General features: G+C 40.5%; 1 long non-coding RNA gene across 1 annotated transcript; it reads right to left on the bottom strand.

The window, feature by feature from the left end:
• Positions 1-2,237: 2,237 nt before the first annotated feature.
• Positions 2,238-12,349, bottom strand: LOC310885425. Its single transcript, XR_014574794.1, has 3 exons — positions 11,778-12,349; positions 11,237-11,352; positions 2,238-2,680 (listed from the first exon to the last, which is right to left on the bottom strand). It is a non-coding gene; the product is annotated as an uncharacterized lncRNA (long non-coding RNA).
• Between the last annotated feature and the right edge of the window lie 830 nt (positions 12,350-13,179).

Here is a 13,179-nt window from a genome sequence, read left to right as displayed (position 1 = left end):
GAGGGAGGGAAGGGGGCGCGCGGGCACGAGCGAGCGCGTCCCCGCCGCCGCCAACACCTTGGGGAGGGGGCGGGGGCAGCAGGAGGGGGCGGGGCGAGGCGGCAAGGCACGCCCCCGCGCGGGCACGCCCCGACCGCCGCGGGGGCGCGCAGCACCGCCGGACGTTGGGGCGGGGCAAGGGAAATGGCGGGGGGGGCTCGGGGGGCGGCCCGCGGCCCGGCTGGCGAGGGGCCGAGGCAGGGGAAGGGGGTCGGGTCTTGGCGTTTGTCGGGTACAAGCCGAGTGTGCGTGCGTTTTAACTGAGCTAGGCAGGGCTTCGATTTAAGTTAAAAAAGAGAAATTAATAAAACCGTCGTGGTTATGGTGTTTCTGAGGGGAGCTTGCCGTACAAAAACGTGTCCTAAAACGAGGAGGGCTGGGAAGCCTGAGGTGTTCTGCTGACAACATTCCTGTGTCCACGGAAACGTTTGAGATTCACAGCTGAGAGCTTTGCCCTCCTCTGTCTCCTGTTCGGAACACTTACGGAAAATTAAAATCTGACAGAACAAGTCACCGAGTGGCTTGTTCCCCACCACACCTTGCGGGCAAAGCCCTAAAACCCAGTTGTCCTGCACAAGACGCCCCAGCCCTGAAGAGCAGTGAACACATGGGAAGGCGTTGTTACCTTTAAGTAACTGGATTCGAGATAAGAATACCTCCCTGCCCAACGTTACCAGTCACTGCTGATAGCACCTGAGATTTACAGACTACCAGAGATACGCTGGGGAAAACACAAGTTATTCTACAAACGGTTCCCTTCTCTCCTAAGAGCAAGAGCACTTGGACGTCAAGTAAAATTGAGTAATGACTCTTCCACTGAAGGGCTGTGGAAGGCTGCCTGGTGACAGCGTGGGGAAAATCGCATGTGTTTTGGGCTCATGAGGTGGTAATTGTGTGCCAGCTTCCCTCGTGCAACCTTACTGAAGCAAAGAGCAAGTGCTCTTGATCTTGAGAACGCCGGGTACCTGCCATCGTGCACAATCAGTTGTCTTTGTTAGCAGAGGAGGACGTACAGCACAGCAAGACTTACATTCACCCAGGTTCATAAAATAAATCAGGCGTTAGGTAGAATTTAGGTACAATAAATCCTTCTGAATCTTGGCATGTTCTTTTCCAAACTCGTTCCTTAGGCGAGTAAATTTTGCCAGTTCTTTGCCTTGAAGCCTTCTTTCTGTTTTGCATATATTTACAATCGCTGCCTTCTTGATAAAACCAAGAATGTGATAACCTAAAGTACAACAGAGCCTGGCTGAATCCTCAGACAAGGTATTCCTCTGCAGAAGTCTCCCACAGAGAGGCCTGATAAATTGGCTGCAGTCAGGCCACGCCTAGGAAGGATTTACAGGATTAGTTTCTGTATAACTCACAGCAAACAGGTTGGCGGCAGCGTCATCACCAAGAACACTGTAGAAAACCTCTTTCAGCCTGAAGGAGGAAGAGCATTCAAAGCCATACCACTCTTCCCAGGAGAATGCTTTTCCTCCAAGCTATAAGCTATTCTAAGTGGAGACTATTCTATGAGTATACTGAAAGTGCTCCACCTCTCCCTTTGAAGTAACATTATTTCGCAAATATAATTATTGGGCTACATGATGGTAACATGACTTACTGGTCTCATGAACCGGGAGCTCATCCAGTGATGGAAGATGTTCCATTGTTCAAGGACTCTTGTGCATTTTGTGTTAAACAGTCATCAAGTAAAATCCGGTGTTATTAGTTCTGGAACATATAGAAGGCAGATTTTGACTGTATTTACAGGAATTAATCTGCAAGATGGCATGCACCATGAACTCATGTTGATTTCTGGAAGCCCAGAGTTTTGTCATTGTGTGGAATGGAGCTCCTGAACTCCAAACAGTATGAGCAAAACCACACCTGCATCATTTGTGCAGGCTGGTGCCATTCGCATTGACAGCTTTCCTTTCTGAAAACTGCTTTTTAGTTAAAACTTCTGTTTCAAACTCAGTGTAAAAGTTTGCGAAAAGCAAATCACACACTGAGTTTTCACAAAGTTTGCTAAGAGTGTGTCTTTTCTACAGTCTGATAAGTGCTTGAGTGCTTTTTAAAAAAGGAACTCAAGAATAATTTTCTTTTAAAAAGCCATGCCATCCAGGAGTAAAAATCTCTTTTAAAAGCAGTTTATATCACCATAACAACTCCATGCATATTTTAACATATTACATATTTTATCTTTCTCATTGTTCTTTTTTTTTTTTTTTTTTTAACCATAAAAATGGACTAATGATTCCAAATGTGAAATCGGTCAATCCGATTTGTGAGATTTGGAGAAATTCGTCAGGACATTCCCATCTGGCCAACACCTCCTTTCCACAGAAGAGTTGAAAAGGAACTGTTGGAGCAGTGACTGCCACTGAGACAACTGTTCTTTGCCTTCTGCCCGTAGGGCCAGGTATACCTGCTGTTCCTGTCATTGATGGGAAGTGGATGGAGGATGTTGCTGCTGTGTGTGTGAGGCAGGATTAGGAGCAGAGCCGTCAGTATATTGGCCACCCATCTCTGGGAGCTTGGGATAAAGTGAAAATCTGGTTCCTCTGAACTCTTTCCAATCATTCTCCAGTATGAGCCCACCATTTTCCTTCCTCTTCCGCTTCTTCAGGACAGTAGCTTTCCCAGCAACTCCCTCGGGATCAGGGAAGACATAAGACCACTAAGTTAGTTTCTGAAAAAGTCATTTCAGCTGAATAATGTAGTCATAATCAAAATATTTTAAATTCCTGAGGCAAAAGAACCTTGCCCACAAAACAATGAATCCCTTGAAATGGGATTAATTAAAAACCAGCATTGGGAGAACATTCATTGAATAAGACTCAGAGAAAGCCACCCACACCTCTCCCAACAGGTACAAGGTGACAATGAATATGTGGTGATCCAACAAAAGGAGGGCTAAAGCTAAGCAGAGCATTTGGCAAAGCCAGTAGGCTCTGAAGCAGGGAGTGGACGGCAGTCCTGACACTCCACCTAAAACCTGTTCACAGGCTTGCATTCATTAGGGTTCGTTCTGTGTATTCCATCAATATGAATCAAATCTGATGAGGTTATATCACAGAACTGTAACTTTAAATTTTCATGCTGTTTAGCTAGCAAGACAATATAAAGCTTAACATTGCAAAAAAAGACCATTGCTAGGGGTGTGGTTTTATGTTGCACATTCTAATGAGGAAGCTGCTTCTGAAGTGTGGGGTCCTTTTATGCCCTGTCCCTAAACGACGTTTTTTCTTGCCTCCATAATGATGTTACAGCCCACGGTGAATTAGGTCCATTTGCTAATCTGGTAGAAAATAAATCATGAATCCTCTCAAATAATTCACTTCCCATCAGATCAATAAGCTGATCCAACTTGTCCTGAGGTCACACGACAACTCTATCCAACAATTGGTACACTCATGACAGAGGGAGAAAAAAAATCATCCAATAGACTGACTGACATTCTCAGAAGTTACAGTATCTGTGTAGACGCAAGAAACAATTAGCCTAGGTCAGAGGAAACGAGAAAGATAAAGAAAAGCTGTCTAAGACAGTCTCTGCAGACTGCTCCGTTGGTAGAATGAGCCTCTCTTTGCTGTAAATAAAGAGCCTGGTAACACTTCTGGGCTTCTGGTCTATGTCTGGTAGCTCTGAAAGCTGCAAGTTTTTCTAGGGGTCATTGGTACAAGTGGCACAGTAGTCCTCTTCTGGGTTAGTGTAAAGCATCAATCTAGCTGAACAAGCTGTGGGTCATTAGCCTCCCAGCCATCAGCGTGAGAAATTCTAGCAGACTGATTTTGGTCTGCGAGATACAATGCTAAAGCCTGCACTTATTCAGGCAATAAAGTATATATTTACAGTTGAATAAGCTTTTTAGTCTGGGCTCAACAGAAATAATAATAATAATAATAAAACAGTTTGGTTCATTTCCAAACTTTTTTTATAGCTGCAATTAATGACTTCCCTGTAATGTTGTATTATGCAAAAGTTTTCTTCCCTTTGGGACAATAAATCCTTATATGAGAATTCAATTACTTTCCATTTAATTTCTTTAAAGATCCTGTCAATTAATGCAAAGCAAACTCCAAGGGAAGAGCCTGAGATTTGCTTTTTCCTGGCAAGCATCAGAAAAGCGAAACGTCTGATGACTCTCCAAACCAGCCTTGTCCTGTCAGAAAAATATTGCAATTTTGAACAGAGAACACTCCTTTTGTAACTTCAGAGACTTGCTTGCCCTACTGTCCATGTCATGTATCCCATGATGAGCTTCTTGGCCCAGTCATCCAGCCTGAGATGATGGATGCTACAATCGGGTCTTCATGTTTCATTTACTGATCGTATCATATTCAACATCTCAGAAAAGATCGAGGCTCAAGATCAAGAGCTGCTTTGCTGGATCCATCTTCTCCTTTTCCCACAACTTCACAGACTTCTAGGTTAGGAAGCCCTTAAGCTACCAAAACAAGTCAAGTGGTTGCCTGTAACTTTCACAGAGCAGTTGAAGGACATTTTTTATCACATTTATTCTATGATTAGGTTAAATTAATATGATTAGGTTAAATTAATATTAAAAAGGAAATGATTTGTGAGAGAAATACAGTGATCTGAATATCCCACTTGTCCTCTCACTAGTGGTTGTGAGCCACAACTGGTTTGAGCCAGGAAATTTCATCTTTCAAATAATACTCATTTGAATCATCCAGAAGAAAATCATATACTGTACTACACATACAAATTCTCTGTCTCTCAGCTGGCTCCTCTGTTTTACAGATCTTTTCAGTATCTGGTAGACTTCAGTGTCTGCTTTTCTTCACACAGTCCTTTGCTGCTGCCCAACTCCTCAAAAACCTGCTCCGTTTCAAATTCTAGGAGATGCAGAAGCTTTCTCTGCTCTGGAAGAAACAGAAGACGAGGTGTTCCTTCTAAGAATTGTCTTTCTTCAGTAGTAGCTTGAACAAATAAGGTAAAACTTCATGTGGAGTTTCTGGAAGGGCTTCACCTGTGGACTGCCATTATGTAAGATATACACAGCCCTGTAGTTACAAAGGCTTTCACTGTGTGATCTTTTCTCATGTGCATTATTTCCTATATATTTTAAATGGGTCTAGTAAGAATTTGTGATATCCATTTAATACTAGCAACTATACAATGAAGCTGTCCTCAGTAAGCATTTCAGCAACTGATAGCCTGTTCCTAGAGTAATGCAAAGTAATAGTGTAGGTTTGATCCTTGAGATTTTTTTAGACATCCTTGTTGCAATCTCGATGCCATTTTCCATAAAAAAGTACAGTGTGGATACCTTGGCCTTGAAGTGCTTTGAGTGATACTATTTTTATAAGATATTTTACACCAAATCATATTCCATTTTCTGTTATTACCACAGTGGGAATAATATGTATGCCAGTCTTTACGGACTAGACATATGATTACCAGTGTAGTGGTTATATTTTTTAATAATGCTATGGCAGAATATTGAGATAAGTAATCTATTCTTAGTCTGTATTTTTTCCAGCATCATAGACAAATCCAGGACAGCTCTCAACTTGTTGATCTAAAGGTTTCTTGTGTATATTTAGTCACAAGCTAGTATCTGTTCCAGCACTTGTTATATTGTTAACAGGGTTCACCTTTTATCATATTAGCACTTTCTTCCTGAACTGGACTGTTTGCTAGAAATTGTATGCTTGTTTTGCTATATTTTCCTTTACTTAAAACTTTCCTACATACATACTTTTTTATCTTTGGGGTCTCCTGTTCTTCCATAGTACTAGCTCTTCCAGTGGTAGGTAGGGCAGTTTCATCCCTTCACGTTTGGTACCTTTACATCTGATTTTTGTTATAGCCACAATAAGAATGTTTTGTTCACTGCATGACATGAGTTTTACCTACTCGTTCTGGATGGGAATATAGCTACAAAAGTGTTACTGAAACCTTACTTACCTAATTGTGTCCAACTGATATTTATGAAGGTGTTTCCCAAGGCCACTTTTACATCAACAGTGAGCAGGTCAATACAGTCAATATAGTATATGGTGCAGTTCATCTAATTCTCATGCGGGTGCCTCTATCTGGTCAGGTGAATCACACCTTGAACTGTTCTGACTACACTGATTAGCACTCCCTAAATAACAGTGGGATCCTACCCTAGGCAGAAGTAAAGACCTACACTGTAAACTGCAAATCCCATCCAAAACACAGCCACCTTTTGAACAGTTCCCACAAAGAATCCCCATAAGCAATATTCACACATTTTCTTTCGAAGATGCTTGTAGTCACTGATGGGAAGCTTTTGCAAAATGGTTTTGCTTCATATGAATACAGCTGTGCAAAGGGGAAAGAAAGCAAAAGTCTGTATTGTCTTCCAGCCAGTCTTTTCCATTACTTCTTGCAAATTCACTCTGATTACAATTTTTCAGGCCTGACCTCTGAGTCTTCAGATCTGTTCTGCACCTTTATTTTGTGATGTAGTTCTGTAGCATCAGCTAGCTTGCATTTCAAAAGTTGCTTTCAGATCTAGCTCTGTTCTGTGGCCAAGTTCATTCTCACGGTCTTTACTAAGTTAAAACTATATTTTTCTAGAAGCCTTTTTCTGAATTTTGGGCCTCTAGATTCCTAATGTATTCTGATCTCAGATCTGATTTTGAAAGTTACATGATTGAGAGTACTTTCAAACATTGTAAGTATCTTGAAATTTTCTCCTTTTCAGTTTCAGTTATACTGGTATGTCTCAAGTATTTCAGTCTTTCCAAGAGCACAATATTTTCTTAAATCTCTAGCACAGAATTTCTCATTTGCAGTCTAGTGCTTTTGGTTTTGCAGTATTCAAAAAGACAGTTACTTTAATTCATCTTTCTTTTCAACAGTCTTACTTTTTTTTTTTTTTTTTTAAGAAAAATTACATTATTTGCTTGAATCTTCTCCAACCATATTCTTCATTTCTGGATAATGCAATCTCCTGTGAAATTTTAGTTGCTATTCCATAATATTCTCCACTTACGACTTCTAGTCCTTTATTTTTCCATACCATCTTCTGTTTTGGCCTCTGCTCATGCTCACATATATGGCTTTTCAGGTGCATTAAAGAAAATGCTCAGTAACTGATAACAAAAGCGTTTTTAATACAACAAAATAGTAGCACGTGTATATATGTAAAAGTTATAAATATACAAGACAGGTAGGAATTTGTGAAGGAAAAGCTAAAAATGCTCCACTATGGCAGTAGCTGGCACCAAGTGTTGCTAAGAACAAGTATTGCTGTACTGGAGAGCGCTCCGTCCTCAAGGGCGACCGCTCACTCAGGTACATCCAGTCACCCCGTCATTTGTCTCTTTAGTTCTTGCATAATCTAAGTTGCTGGTCCAGAGGTTAAGTCTTATGCTCGTATAGTTCTGTCATATGCTATTTATTCTCACATGATTTTGTCGCTCAAGTGGTTTTCAACACCTTTTGGTTTGTGGACCTCTTTTTTCCAGAGGAGGCAGGAGCCCCGTGTGGCAGGCTTGTATTCACAGACAACAGGGTTATCTTCCATTAAGCACTTAGAAGGAGTTCATAGATCACAACTCTCTAGCTCCCTGGTTAAATATTGCCATTAATACATCTCTTCTTTTTCCAAACATCTATTTCCATTTCTCCCACCTTGTAGCAAAGGTTAACCCAGCCTGATTTTTAGCAGTTTGCTTTTATCATTATACTTTCCATTTTCTGAAATTATTATTATTTTTTAATTCAGCAATATTCCTCTCCACCCCACCCCCAATTTCTGCATATTTAAAATGTTTGGGGTATTTATTCACTTAGAATTATCATCCCTGCAGTTTCTGTAGTTCCTCCTCACCTTCAGTATTTGGTATTAAATACTCAAAAGCTTTTATTATTATTATTATTTGCTTAAGAAGAATTGCTTTTGTTTCCTGCATCAAGTTCCCTCCACTCTTTAATTCATTTACCTCACCAGTCAATTCCCTTACCACCAGAGGAATCTCGCAGAAAATAGCAGTCCTGAACAAAGGTTCAGTGTTTTAAATACTGCTTTTCACTAACACATCCATTTTATTTCTATTTCCTTTTTGTCTTGCTGCTCCATTGCTCCCACTAGCTTTACTTTCTCATTTTTCCTCTCTTTCTCAACTCCCTCTTCTAGCTCTAAGGGTAGCTGACACCCATTCTGCCTTGGACCCTGCCTCCTCCTCCTCATCTTTGCCTCTCCCAGTGCTCTCCTTTAACTTGAACTCTCTCTCCCTCCATTTGCACTTCTGCTCCTTCTAAAGAGGACCAGCATTGCACAGAAGCAAGTAAGCTGTGACAGAATGACCTCTCCTCTGCTCTTTGTTTTCCCCAAAGGCTGCATTTTCTCTCCAGCATTGGCTGTGCACCTGCCCTCTCTTGTGATAATTTCTGCAAAACTCTGCACCTCCAGCTGGTCTCCAGGGGAGTCTGAATGGTGATATGAATCACATCCCTCCTGCCAGTCTGTTATGGCTATCACTTCTTTTTTTACCTGCCCACTTGTTTTCTGTGTTTAATGTCCATGTGACACCATCCTTCTCCCACTCCTGTGCTAAGCCCTCCATTACAACTGACATCTGGCTTTCCATTTAGCTCTTTCTGTAGCCAATGACTTCATTTCTGCACTGAGATCTGTGCTCCTCTGCAAGTCTAGCTCAGTTCTTCTCTATCTCCAAATCAGCACTCACTTTTGCTTTCCTTATGCCATTTCACCACACTCTTCTTCCTTCCATCAGCCAAGCTACCAAGAACGTTAAACTCTGTTTTAACTTTTTAATATTTCAGGTTTTAGAAAGGGCAAGAAAGCTTATGGCAGACTTGCAAATCGAAGAGATGATCTTCTCAAAGCTCTGCCACCATGCTTTATTATTCTTAAAGCATCATGTGCAAAAGCTGGATACTATTCTCAAATTAGGAAGAACACAAGAAAATCTCAGTGAGGTCAGGCTGTTGCGAAAAGCTTGAAAGACAAAGAGAACACTTGGGAATCTGAAAGAAATTAAATAATCCAGAATCTCAGGAAATGATAGAAAAAGAAAATAAAAATTCCTGAGTAAAGGCAGGGGGAAGGGCATTTAAACAGATCCTATAAAAAAGACAACTACAGAGGGGATTGCAAAAGCACGGAGGAATGAAGCAACCCTGCTCAATAGAAAACAGGAGTAAGCAGCAGTATGCCAAAGGCCCCGAAGACTGCTGGTGTTTCACAGCGAGCTGCAGCAGCGGAGCTCCCTGTCACATGGCCACCGTGCCAGAGCAGCTATGTAAACCCTAGTGGGAGTATTAAACTGCATTCAAAGAAGCCACAAGAGTATCAGATGAATGTCCTAATATTTGTGGCAGGAGATGGGGCAGTGCAGTTGTTATTATGTGTGTGTGTCCCTTTTCTAATGTTGAAGGAAAAGAGAGTCTACTGAGGAAAGGAGATGCTTGGTTCCTGCTTGATAGCCAGATTTTGTTTCAAGCACCACACATAAAGAGTGCCTGTTGCAACAAAACACAGACAAAGAATATGCTTTTTAACAGGAGTTGTTCCGTGCTGTGTACGTGATCATGAACAACAAAATAAATCTTCTGCCAGTTCAGCTATCCAAGGGAACCCTTTCAGAAATTGTTGACCATTAGTGAAGAGATCGTGTAAAGCTTTTCATGCCACTGGCAGAAGATACATTTTCAGTAACCCAGTGAGTCAAAAAAAAAAAAAAAAAAAAAAGAAAAGAAAAGAAAAGAAAGAGGAGAGAAATGAGAAAGCCATGTTTCCAGTATAATATTAGTGCCATAGCACTGCTCACACAAGAACACCTTTCCAAAGAGAAGAAGCTCTAGAAGAGGCCATGGCTGCAGGCTTCAGGCTGCAGGCTTCAGTCAGCACAGGTGACAGGAAGGAAGGCGGCAGTATGTGACCATGTTGCAGCAGCATGCAGGTAGCTAAAAATACTGAAAACCATCCCAAAAGGACTGACATCAGAAGGTGCTTCCACATTCCCATGGGAGATAACACAGTGGGGCAGATAACACGGTATTGCTCAAAAGATAGATCTAAATGGATGAGAAATAGATTTTGAAACAGTTGTGCAAGACACACTTGTGTCAAAAGTGTACAAGTGTTACAGCTGTATATCTGAAAAGATTATAGATTCTACACTCACCTAGTAAAGCTATATTAAATGTTGGCTAGGGAGCTGGTAGTAGCACAATACACAGGCATTAATGTAAGTGGAGGAAAGATAAAACTGGTTTTGGAGCAGTTGTCACTGGGGAAAAAATACATAACTGTTCTGTTGCAGATCTGAAAAAGACCTAATTCTGTTCTGCACATGTGCAGTATTACTAGACAATGTACACACATATATATATATTAGGTGTTTATAGCTAGTTCCTAAGGAAACTAGAGAAAAGAAAGACGTTCCAAGAAAAATATAAGAAATTATCAGCCACTTTTACTGTGATTGCCAGGAATGAAAGAGTTAGCTGTAGAAGCAGAACTTGGTTACACTGGTGACAGAGAGTAATCTGTGAATAAATGCATTTCCCAGGTCTTCACAGGATTAGGAAAAAGAAAAAAAAGAAAAAAAGAAGAAATAAAATTGAGATAATTTGGCACTTCCTTTGTTGTCATAGTTCTTCATTGCTTTTCGGTATTGAAGCACTGTAGTTATTTCCAAGACAGGAAGGATTGGTTATGTACTTTTTAAAAAAAAAAGCCCAATTACTTGTATAGGTATCAGAGCACTTAATATACATATGCTTTTGGAATATGTGCTTCATTCAGCATGTCAGATATTTGTTAATTTATCCAAAGCCAAAATAGTATTAGAAATAAATGGCACATTATATTTTTGGAAAATTTGCATGGAAAAGAATCAATGCTAACTACAGCCCCTGTATTTACTATCACATCCCTTAAACATTTCTCCAGTCCTCTGTTAGTCTTCAGAACAAATTTGCCATACGGGGAGCAGATTACCAACAAGGTATCTGGCTGGTAAAGTTGACAGAGAGCATAATACTGAACAAAATGGATAGCCACATGTAGGTCAAACAAGACAACCTTGCCTTGCATGGAAGGAAACATGAAACTTTAGAATATCTAAAGAGGAAATGAGAAATGTTTCAAACATTAACATACATAACTTTTAAGCAGGATCAAAAGAATTACATGATTTTTTTTTTTAAGTTTATTTTTAACAGATTCTGTACCTACCAAAATCTGTGGGAAATCTGAAATGGAGGTAATGCATGGAATCTAACTTGCTCACCAAAAAGGTCCATGTACTTCAGCACCCATAGAAAGCAGTGCATCTTTGTAACATTCAACAACTGTATTTGAGAAGAAAGAATAAATGCAGAAGAAAACCAGAAGCCTGTCATGTATTTCAAGCATTTCAAACATACAAACAAACCCAACCCAGCATTATGTCCCAGTGGAAATGAAAGTCTTAGTAATGACACAGACATTTGAACAGCTTGCTGAGTATTTGGTATGGTCTGTTTCTGTTGTAAAAATACTTCTTTAAGCCTTTAGTGGCACGGTTGAATCCAAAATCATTAAACGAATTTTTATCCGGAATACAGATGCTGTTACTGCAACTTGGCAACTTTTTGAACTGAGCTTATCCCAGAGAAAGCAGTCTTAGGGACACAAGTTTTGTCAGCAGCCCCCGTTACGCAATAACACAACAGGAAAGAATTTAGAATCAAGAAAAAAACAATAACCAAAGAAAAAGAATGAGGCCTTTGCTGACCTTAAACAACAGCAATCCCAGCATCAGCCGGCTGACTTTAACCGGTTAAAGGCGCAGGGTTAAAGGGTCGCCAGAATCTTGCGCAAAACCGGGTGGAGCTGAAGGAAGGAGCCTCTGCCAGGTTTGCTCTCATCTTGGCTATGAGCTCCCTATCACTGACAGAGTGCTTCTGTACGAATAGTGTATTTGTACAACTCCAGTGCTGTTAAAATAAGTACTTTCTGACATCCACAAGGGATGCTGATATAAACAAATGCAGGACAAAAATCCAGCAGTCAGGTGGATGGCCTTGACCGCACAGACCTGCTCGTACTCTATCAGGCAGCTGAAAAATATATAACCTAAAGAGAAAAAACAGCCTCTTTTCCCACCCTGCAGTGGGAAAAATCCATCCACTTAATGGATTTCAGCAGTGAGTAGGCCACAAAGTTGTTTTTCTGGAATGGAAATGTTGCATTTATTTCCTTCTCTAAATATACAGAGCAGACAATAATGCTAAGAGAACTTCATCCATAAAGAAATACAAATCAATATTGCAGTACATGATACTTGTGAAGTCATGATTTGTCTAAAAGCTCTTAATTTCCAGTATATTCCTTCATGGCCTTTGTGCTGCTGGCAGGAAGCTGCCCAGCAGTGATTTATCGGCAAAGAAAATAGATATTTGAAGCAAGGGTTCCATGTCCATACTTAGTTACCAAAATAAATTGCCTGATTTTCAAGCTTGCCAAGAACCAGAAGCTCTCAGGAGCAAATGTATGATAGGGAAGAAACAAGTATGTAGCAGATCAAAGCAAAGGCAGACTAACCACAGTCCACTAAATTACAGAGGAAACCAAGCCTTTAGTGCCAGTTAGAATAAATTTTAGTTCTTTTCGCTTTTCAGTTCCAGGTCTCCAGTCTGCGACCCACCAGCAAAGCTACTAACTCCAGAATTGCCTGTTGGTGACCAAATACAACAAACTGCAGACAGATTCACCTGATATTTTATGACAGGTTTCTAAGGCTGTGCCACATAATTTACACTTCCAAACATCTTCTAATCCAGGATAATTTGATGAATTTAAAACTAATATCCCCAGATATCCAATACAGAATAGTTTATGATTTCTTAAACTCATTGAGATCAACTTTCTGTGTAAGAGAGTATATCATCTTCAAACCCATGCATTATCTCCAATGTGTCCTGCTTGATGCAAGCAAAAAATTAAAGGTCTTCTTCAGGAAGTGCCTGATACTGCCAGAGCTCCATGTTACTCCTTACAGCTCAAATTGTCTAGACGTGAAATCAGACAACTTCGAGCAGATGCTGCTGACTCTATTTGGTATCACTCAGGTAGAAAAAATGTCCTCAAAACACCCCAGTAAATCAGGCTGTTACACATAATTCATTCACAAATAA

The sequence above is a fragment of the Anser anser genome, assembly GCF_964211835.1.
Source record: "Anser anser genome assembly, chromosome: 1".
In the NCBI taxonomy this organism is placed as follows: domain Eukaryota; kingdom Metazoa; phylum Chordata; class Aves; order Anseriformes; family Anatidae; genus Anser; species Anser anser.
The sequence above is the reverse complement of the archived record's forward strand: the minus strand, read 5'-3'. Positions and strand labels throughout refer to the sequence as shown.